At 37.2% G+C, this 8,055-nt stretch overlaps 1 non-coding gene across 1 annotated transcript; it reads left to right on the forward strand.

Moving 5' to 3' along the window:
• The first annotated feature begins 1,458 nt into the window (after window positions 1–1,458).
• Window positions 1,459–1,565, forward strand: LOC120278366. The gene has a single exon (XR_005541698.1). It is a non-coding gene; the product is annotated as a small nucleolar RNA R71 (small nucleolar RNA).
• The last annotated feature ends 6,490 nt before the right edge of the window (window positions 1,566–8,055 follow it).

Below are 8,055 nucleotides of genomic sequence, written 5' to 3' on the forward strand. Positions count from 1 at the left end.
CAGGCACACGTTCACATCGCAAATCGTCTTGGTTCTTCAATAAACGGTCACGTTAGTGGAGATCTTCCTAAATATGCACAAGCCGGAATACTAGGATGTAAATGCCTTCGTGCCCCTCCGAATCATTGTCTTAGCTCAAATACAAGGACGTTGGCATACATTCTATCATTCTAAACCCGACTCATGTCTCTGCATTTGAGCCTTCTCAAGATCTCCTCCAAATAATGCGTAAAACGATCTACAATGGATTCTTTTGCAAATAATCGGCCTCACAACCCAACCTGCATAAAAGTACATAAATATACATATATTAGCGCTAAAACCTGACAAAAGTAATGCTCATCATAAGGAAAGAATGCTTCGCATTCTTATCATACAAGCACTTATCAAGGGCATTAGGTTAATACTGGCCTCAAGGTCAACAAGGGCCTTCTCATCAACTAAACCCCTAATTGTGCAAGGAACGATGAATCCCCCTTGATCTTTCTCCTTCGTGGGAAGTTTGCTGTATATTAAAACAGAACACTCCTCACTGAGTATCATAGAAGATATCCTCAAACTTCCTTTTGTTGGTGGGCAGTTCTTTCAAGAATTTGGCATACCTCGGCATCTGAGCAATGGCTTCTACAAATGGGACATTAATGTGCAAAGTTATAAACATGTCAAGAAATTTTTTGTACTGCTCATCTTGTTGGCCTTTCCTTGGCTTTACAGGGTATAGAAGTTTCTGTTAATAGTCTGGGATTGAATTTCTATCCTTTGTGGTGTTGTCTTTGTTGGTGTGCACGGTGGCTTCACCAACTTGAAGTTCAGGCTCCTTCTCAACAAAATTTGGTAGCTACTTCCACTTCTTAAAGTCACACCCTTCAATGAAACTTTCAGATTTATTACTGTGTTGCTCGGGAGGGTCCCCGGTAGCCTTTCCTCTAGCAGGTTAGACATTTGGGCCACCTGGTGCTCCAAATTCCTCATGGTTGCATTGGTGGTTCTGATCATCTCCTCATGACCAATGAACCGGGTCTTGGTACTCCTTATAAATTTAGCCATTAAACTGGTGAGGTCGTTGGAAGGTTCTGAGGAGGATGAGGACTGCGACTGTTGTGCAATTTGAGGTGGATGCTTATACTGTTGCTGCTGCTGCTGAGCCAACTATCCATGTCTCGACTGACTTCAAGAAAAAATTTGATGATTCCTCTATTTGGCATTATATCTGTTGCTAAATGGGTTGTTCTGATAGCGATAGTATTGATGACATCAACTGGATAAATACCAGCAGTCTTCACTGGTTTGTTCCTATCAAAACTCCATCGATACCCATTGTTTGTAATCTCTTAAATTATATTTTGTGCCTCGCTCAGTTGCTTGTGACACAAAGAACCTCCGCCGGCTGCATCAAGTATCTGTTTGGTGGAAGTATTAAGTCCATTATAGAAGACTCTGATTTGCATCCATTCAACAATTCCGTGCTGCGGACATTTTTTCGACATTTCCTTATACCATTCCCATGTATCATATAAGGATTTAGATTCTAACTGGCAGAAAGAGGAGATGTCGCTTCTGAGTTTGGTGATCTTAGCAGGGTGAATGACAACTCCCATTGTGTATGTCCCGCAAGTGCACGGGTTTGTCGAGTAATAAAATCCCAGGTGAGTGGATATCGTATCCACAGGGAGTAGGGAATAAAAATACTTAAATTATTTCTCAACCAAGTGAAAGATAAATAATGGTTTTGTTAACAAGATGTAATGTAAACAAGAATAAAAGCGACAAGAAAGAGAAGCACAAGTAAAGGGGAGGTAAGGCAATCAATATAAATGGGGTACTCGGATATTGTTCCGCCTAGGACAATCGGTTTAAGTGCAAAACCCTCTATTATGTTTCCTAACTAATGCATTAATGAGTCATGGAGATCCTTCAATACATGGTCCCAAATCTAAGGTCACCATGCCTGACTCTATACATGGTCCCGAGGAGAAATCGAACAATCTCAACACCTCGCACTCGTATAGAATCACAATGAGTTCTAGGGATTCCATGTGATAAATCCTCTTCCTAGATGTAGACCTAACCCTTTGGTCCAGTGGAAGGTCCCTAGTCACAATTAAGCCCTAGGTGCTAAAATCACTTCAATGTTTCACTCCGTTGCCTCTACAACTAAGCCCAGCGGAAGGTCTTCCCTTAGCCCATTCACTCTACTATGACCGCAAAGAACTCAAGGAAATGGAGGTAGGATAAATCACACATGAGAGAAAAGGGGATGCTCCGCTATCTCTCGACTCACCCTCTCAACCCTCTCCAATTTAGCTTTGTCTAACCCTCATGGCATGTGACCCATCCACAAAGGTTTCCAATATAGAATCTCAACCCTAGTGTCACTCTAAGAGAGAAATCATTCAACAAGCATTCAAGATTGGAACTCAATTAAAACATCAATAAAGGAAAGCATAATAAAAGGTTTAAAGAAACAATAGAATCCTAGTGTTCACAAATCCAAGTACCCACTAGGGGGTTTAGCTCTCCATGGAGCTAGTTACAATCAACAATGAAATTAAATGTAAAAATAAGTAATCCATAGAAAAACCCCCCTCGGTAGTTGTGTCAATGGTCTTGTGGAGTGGCCTCGTCTCCTCCAAAGGCTCCCCCAATAACCTTCTTCCAAGTGGAGCTTGATGTCGAAGCCGTAGAACCAGTCCAAAACCCTTGCCAATACCCCTCAAAACCCTAGCCGCAGCCCTCTTGAAGTTGGGGAAAAGATGGAGAAAAGAATCCTCAAATCGGGGCTGAAATCGGCCTTAAATAGGGCTTGATCGGGCATCCACACAACCTAGTGGATTTTCCACACAAGCCTATGGAAATTTCAAACGGGCGTGGATAATGTCCGTACGCTAGTGTGGATTCTCTGAACTTCACTTTTTTTATCTGCTGTGAACAGAACCTGCTACAATAAAGAACCGAAACACTCCCAAATACATGTTTTCATCGAGGTAACATAAACGGGCACATGTTTACATCATAGATCGCCTTGCTTCTTTAATAAACGGCTTCATTGGTGAAGATCTTGCTATCATTGCACAAGCCGGGATACTCGAATGCGACTGCCTTTGTGCCTCCCAAATCATTGTGCTAACTTGAATACAAGGAAGTTGGCACACATTCTTTCATCTTGAACCTGACTTATGACTTCGCATTTGAACCTTCTCAAGATTTCCTCCAAATAGTGCGTTCACGACCTACATTGGCTTCTTTCTTTAACATTCGGCTTCACAACCCTATATGCATGAAAGTAACATAAATGCACACATATTAGCGCTAAAACCTAATAAAAGTAATGCTCATCATAAGAAAAGAATACTTCACATTCTTATCACAAGCACTTATCAGCGAAAATATCGAGCAACAAATGCCTCTGAAATCTGCTTCCTTCTTGTGAGAGACCCAGGGAGCAAGGAATTTAGCCACTGCTTGGGCCTCCCTCGTAATGTGAATGGAAAAAGTCTCAGACAAACTGCTTCATCAGAAAAATTGCTCACCTTATAAGTGTCACAGATTTCTAAGAAGTTTCTAAGGTGCTCATAAGGGTCTTCATCCTAAAATCCATCGAACTGACACATCTGTTGCACCAATTGAACTAAATTCGACTACAATTCGAAGTTGTTCTCTGTAACTGGAGGATGAACAATACTCGAACCGACCTTCTCAATATTTGGATGTGCAAAATCTGAGATACTTTACGGTTGATTACCAGCTATTTCGTCTTCCTGACCTACTTCCATGCTTATCTCAACAGATCCTATCTCACTCAAATTAATCTGACGGATCCTTCTCCTTAATTTCTTTCGACTTCTGGATCAAGACATGCCAATGGGGAAGATGTGCTTCCATGGGTCATGTAACTGTACCTACACATACAATGTAGAGCAATGTAAGTTCAAAAGAAACTAAAAAGCAAGCTAAAGATGAAAATAAAGTAAAGAACATGATGGAATAAAAAATATTCACTAGTATACACAATATAAAAAAACTAAAACACCAGATTTTAAGCTTTCTTAATAGTTGTCAGTTTGTGGTAACATCGCTAAAAACTAGATGTGTTCTCTGCAAGTACACAGGTCACACACAAGTAATACAATGGTACCCCATGAGGGGTAGGGTTGTCGAACCTCAGGGACTAGACTAAAAATACTAACTTAACATTGATCTCTAGTTAGAAACAAATTGGAGATTTGAATAACTCAGACAAACAAAATAGTAAAAGAGATAAAAGAAAAGGAATGGTGAAGATAACAGGCAGATTGGATCGATTGTTAACAACAAGAGAATAATGCCCGGGATGTTCCCTATACACTTAGTGATGCTCGCTTGCTCTCAAGATTTACTAGGTACATTCTTAGGTTCTAGTGTGTGCTCAAGAGAAATGTTACAACTATGACTTTCAACTACGTTAAGTTTTCCAGAGATAACTATGGGTTCAAGCTCACCAAGTTATGCCATTGTCTAGGGCAATAACAACTGTGGCATCCGCCATCGAGTTTTACCTAAGCAATTACGCAAATCAAGTACATCAAGTTTTGCAACACAAGATTTAACACAATAACGAACTCCGTAAATCAAGAAAAATACAATTGTACGAAGCATACAAAGTGGCATAGTTCCCATCCCAGGGCACCGTGGCCAGCTAGCCTCTCCTGGGTAGGTGAAACATGGAGATGATAACAATAAATCTAAAGAAAGAAGAAATGACTCCCTTCTATTCAAGATTTGCCTCTGATGTCGAGCTCCGTGTGCTAGCACCATTTCCCTCGTGCCTCCAACTTGCTCCTTGTTGCCTTAGAAGGTGTGGATAAGATTGATTTTTGCTCTCATCAATGTCCTCTAGGTGGAGAAGAAGATCCCCGAACAAAGATGGAAAACAAAACCCTAGAAACTGGAGTTAAAAAGGAAGATTTTGGGCTCGACACGGTCGGTAAACGAGCATGTCCAGGCCGTGTTGTGTCGAGGAATTTTGAGTGAAATGGGCGAGGGCTCGCCTGGAAAATTCAGTATAAGGGACACGATCATGTCTTAACCATACTGTGGTGGGACACGAACTTGTCGAGACCACCCAGCGCGTGTCACTTCTTCTTTAGTAAAATTGTCTTCGGGATGAGGTATTCAGCGGCACAGACATGGCCGTGTCTAGATCGTGTCAAGCTTGAGAACACCCTTCTACATAGAATTCTTATTGGGATACACATCATGCTGAAATATTCAACAAGGAGGACATGAGCGTGTCTCACCCGTCTCCAGCTTGGGTACTAAAGCCCTTTCCAACTATTCTTTCATTTTCTTCCCAATTTCACTTCAAATTATGTCAAGCCCACCTATTCCTTCACACATAACAAAAATACCCATAATAGCACTGCATATGCATAGAAGTAAGCTTCAGAACAATTACATTGATGGACTTAGGGCATGAAAACATATATATATATATATATATAAAGTGCACTGATCAAATACCCCCACACTTGAGTTGTTACTTGTCCTCCAGCAATCACCAGATACTCAATAACAAAAAAGATGAGTGCAATGCTTCTGATCTCATTAGAATGATGATAAAAATTTCAAACGAAGAGGGAACACAGGGGTTAGTAAGAACATGAATGCACAATAATAACTATACTCTTACTTTCAAAACCTAGTGCGTGTGTGTTTGAAAACCCTAACTTATGTTCCCCACGGCCACAACAGATTAAAAATGGAATAATGCTCGATGAGTAGTAGCTTCATACACCATAGAGGTAGCCTTTTCCCTATGTAGGCATCAAATGGACATTTGTGATGGCCAAAATTCGACTACTCAAGAGTGGCTTTTCACTCATCAAAAGTGATAGCTATTTCTACAATATTTTTCACAAAGCGAAACTTTACAAAATGATTGGTAGGGCATTCCTAAAGAGGAATCCGACTTTCCAATTTTTTGTTTTAACACAAGACATAACACAAGGATGTGTTCAACCATAATTAGGGTTGGGTGACAAGGATTTTAGGTTAAGGAAGTAAAAGCAAGTCATGATTTCACTATAATGGTTACTAACACACACTTGTCCCCCCTAGGATTATGGTATTGATTAGAAATAAAAGACATCACTATAAGAGAACATAGGATTAGTGTCTTGTTTCAAAAATAGCAAACATTCTAAAAAGAAAAGAAGGATTAAGTTTTTGATTAAAAAATAAAAGGACATTTCCAAAAGAAAATATAGGATTAGGATTTTGATTGAAAAATAGTAGACATTCCATAAAGAAAACATAGGAGTAGGGTTTTGTTTGACAAATAAGAGACATTACTATAAGAAAAATATAGGATTAGGGTTTTGATGAAAAACTGAAAAATAGGCTACATTTCCAAAAGAAAACATAGGATTAGGGCTTTGATTAAAAAATAGTAGACATTTCAAAAAGAAAAAGTAGGATTGGTGTTTTGATTGAAAAATAACAGACATTCCAAAAGGAAAACGTAGGATTAGTATTTTGATTGAAAAATATTTAACATTTCGAAAACAAAAAACATCTTCATAAGGTTTCGATTAAAAAATAGGAGCCATTCCGAAAAGAAAACATAGGATTTGGGTTTTTATTGAAAATATGAGACATCAGGAAAAGAAAACATGGGATTATTATTTTGATTGGAAAATAGCAGACAATCCAAAAAGAAAACATTTGATTAGGGTTTGATTAAAAAATAACAGACATTCCAAAATGAAAATATAGGTTTTGGTTGATAAGTGGGAGACATTCTGAATAGAAAATATAGGATTAGGATTTTGATTAAAAAATATGCGACATTACGAAATGGAAACATTGGATAAGAGTTTTGAATAAAAAATTGTGGACATTTCGAAATGAAAAAGTACGGTTAGTGTTTTGATCGAAAAATAACAGACATTGCAAAATGAAAACATAGGATTAGCGTTTTGATTGAAAAATATGAAATGATTTAAAAAGAAAACATCGGCATAGGGTTTTGATTGACAAATAGGAGATATTACTATAAGAAAATATAGGATTAGGGTTTTGATGAAAATCTAAAAAATATGCGACATTTCAAAAAGGAAACATTGGATTAGGTTTTTGAATAAAAAATTGTGGACATTTCTAAATGAAAATGTGCAGTTAGTGTTTTGATGGAAAAATAACAGACATTGCAAAATGAAAACATAGGATTAGCGTTTTGATTGAAAAATATGAAATAATTTGAAAAGAAAACATCGGAATAAGGTTTTGATTAAAAAAATGAGACATTTGGTAAAGAAAACAAAGTATTTGGGTTTTGAGTCAAAACTAAAAGATAGGACATGTTCTAAATAGAAAACACAAGATCAGGGTTTTGATTAAAAAAGGGGAGGCATAACAAAAAGGAAACATAAGATTTGGATTTTGATTAAAAAATAGTGGACATTAAGAAAAGAAAATATAGGATTCCGATTTTGATTCAAAATTGTTAAATAGAAGACATTAAGAAATTAAAAGATACGATTATTCATTTGCTTGAAAAATATGGAACACAAAAAAAGAAATCATAGGATATAGGTTTTCCTAAAAAAATAGGAGCCATTACTATAAGAAATCATAGGATTATTTTTTTGATTAAAAACCAAAACATAGGGGGAAATTTCAAAAAGAAAACATAGGATTAGTGTTTTGAATCAAACATAGCAGCCATCGAAAACGAAAAATTAAGATTACTGTTTTAATTAAACAATAGGAGCCATTCCAAAAAGAAGACAAAGAATTAGAATTTTTATTGAAAAATATGAGACATCACAAAAAAAAACATGGTATTATTGTTTTGATTGGGAAATAGCAGAGACTCCAAAAAAAAAACATTGGATTAGGGTTTTGATTGAAAAATATGAGACATTAGTATAAGAATACATATGATTAAGGTTTTGTTTCAAAAATAGTAGACATTCCAAAAAAAAAGAAAGGATGAGGGTTATGATTGAAAATATGAGACAACTCGAAAAAAAAACATAGGATTCGGGTTTTTGATTGAAAGATAGAATTAGTAAT

The sequence above is a fragment of the Dioscorea cayenensis genome, chromosome 15, assembly GCF_009730915.1.
Source record: "Dioscorea cayenensis subsp. rotundata cultivar TDr96_F1 chromosome 15, TDr96_F1_v2_PseudoChromosome.rev07_lg8_w22 25.fasta, whole genome shotgun sequence".
NCBI classification, from domain to species: Eukaryota; Viridiplantae; Streptophyta; class Magnoliopsida; order Dioscoreales; family Dioscoreaceae; genus Dioscorea; species Dioscorea cayenensis.